We start from the raw sequence: 2500 nt of genomic DNA on the forward strand, positions 1-2500 counted from the left end.
AGAAATCCCTCGGAATGGGAAAACGGGTCATTTTCGTGTCGCCACATTGCATGCGAACCGCATGAAACTTCCAGAGGCATTTGCAGCAGAAATGCATGTGCAGTCAAAAAATTGAATATTTTTCACGGATAGACCCCGTGAAACGCTAGAAATTGGCGGGGATGTGTCTCTTGTGGCTCACGGGGCTGTTAGGGTGGCACAGAAATCCCTCGGAATGGGAAAAAACGGGTCATTTTCGTGTCGCCACATTGCATGCGAACCGCATGAAACTTCCAGAGGCATTTGCAGCAGGAATGCATGTGCACTCAAAAAATGTGATATTTTTCACGGAGAGACCCCGTGAAACGCTAGAAGTGGGCGGGGATGTCTCTCTTGTGGCTCACGGGGCTGTTAGGGTGGCACAGAAATCCCTCGGAATGGGAAAACGGGTCATTTTCGTGTCGCCACATTGCATACGAACCGCATGAAACTTCCAGAGGCATTTGCAGCAGGAATGCATGTGCACTCAAAAAAGTGAATATTTCTCACGGATAGACCCCGTGATACGCTAGAAATTGGCGGGGATGTCTCTCTTGTGGCTCACGGGGCTGTTAGGGTGGCACAGAAATCCCTCGGAATGGGAAAACGGGTCATTTTCGTGTCGCCACATTGCATGCGAACCGCATGCAACTTCCAGAGGCATTTGCAGCAGAAATGCATGTGCAGTCAAAAAAAAATTGATATTTTTCACGGATAGACCCCGTGAAACGCTAGAAATTGGCGGGGATGTGTCTCTTGTGGCTCACGGGGCTGTTCGGGTCGCACAGAAATCCCTGGGAATGGGAAAACGGGTCATTTTCGTGTTGCCACATTGCGTACGAACCGCATGAAACTTCCAGAGGCATTTGCAGCAGGAATGCATGTGCACTCAAAAACTTCTATATGTTTCACGGATAGACCCCGTGAAACGCTAGAAATTGGCGGGGATGTGTCTCTTGTGGCTCACGGGGCTGTTAGGGTGGCACAGAACTCCCTCGGAATGGGAAAAGGGGTCATTTTCGTGTTGCCACATTGCATAGGAACGCCATGAAACTTCCAGAGGCATTTGCAGCAGAAAGGCACGTGCACTCAAAAATTTTAATATTTTTCACGCATAGACCCCGTCAAACGCTAGAAGTTGGCGGGGATGTCTCTCTTGTGGCTCACGGGGCTGTTAGGGTCGCACAGAAATGCCTCGGAATGGGAAAACGGGTCATTTTTGTGTGGCCACATTGCATAGGAACGGCATGAAACTTCCAGAGGCATTTGCAGCAGGAATGCATGTGCACTCAAAAACGTCTATATTTTTCACGGATAGACCCCGTGAAACGCTATAAATTGGCGGGGATGTCTCTCTTGTGGCTCACGGGCGCTGTTAGTTAGGGTCGCACAGAAATCCCTCGGAATGGGAAAAGGGGTCATTTTCGTGTTGCCACATTGCGTACGAACGGCATGAAACTTCCAGAGGCATCTGCAGCAGAAATGCATGTGCACTCAAAAACGTCTATATTTTTCACGGATAGACCCCGTGAAACGCTAGAAATTGGCGGGGATGTGTCTCTTGTGGCTCACGGGGCTATTAGGGTCGCACAGAAATCCCTCGGAATGGGAAAACGGGTCATTTTCGTGTTGCCACAATTGGCATACGAACGGCATGAAACTTCCAGAGGCATTTGCAGCAGAAATGCATGTGCACTCAAAAACGTGAATATTTTTTCACGGATAGACCCCGTCAAACGCTCGAATTTGGCGGGGATGTTTCTCTTGTGGGTCACGGGGCTGTTCGGCTCGCACAGAACTCCCTTGGTCCACCTGATTCGTGCATACAGGCAGCAACTAAAACTCTGTAAACCTGCTGTGAGGACATCTAAACAGTGGACCAGTGAGGCTGTGGAAGATTTGCGGGCGTGCTTAGACTGTACTGACTGGGATATGTTCACGACTGCTACCAATAGTCTGGATGAACTCACAGAGGCTGTGTACATCAGCTTCTGTGAGGACTGCTGTATCCCAACACGTACCAGGGTGAACTTTAACAACAACAAGCCCTGGTTCTCAGCAAAGCTCAAAAGGTTGAGGTTGGAGAAGGAGGAAGCGTTTAGGAGTGGGGATAGAGACAGATTCAAGGAGTCGAAGAACAGGTTTAGCAAAGCGGTGAGAGAGGCTTAACGACTGTACTCAGAGACACTAAAACACCAGTTCTCTACTAACGACGCTGCTTCTGTCTGCCAAAGGGCTCAGGCACATCACCAACTACAAACCCAGAGCGCCCCACACCACTAACGACTCCCGCCTAGCCAACTACCTGAACGAGTTCTACCGTAGATTTGAAAGACAATTGGACTGTCCTGAACCACCCCTTCCCACCCAAGAGGCCCCATCCCCCACCCATACTACAGAAACGACTCTCTCCTTTCAGGAGGGAGAAGTTAATGGGCTTTTCAAGAGGCAGAATCCACGCAAAGCAGCCGGGCCGGACTCT

This window comes from Petromyzon marinus, unplaced genomic scaffold, assembly GCF_048934315.1.
Source record: "Petromyzon marinus isolate PM22_M1 ecotype Great Lakes invasive population unplaced genomic scaffold, UKy_Petmar_22M1.pri1.0 PM_G_Scaffold_66, whole genome shotgun sequence".
Taxonomy (NCBI): Eukaryota; Metazoa; Chordata; class Hyperoartia; order Petromyzontiformes; family Petromyzontidae; genus Petromyzon; species Petromyzon marinus.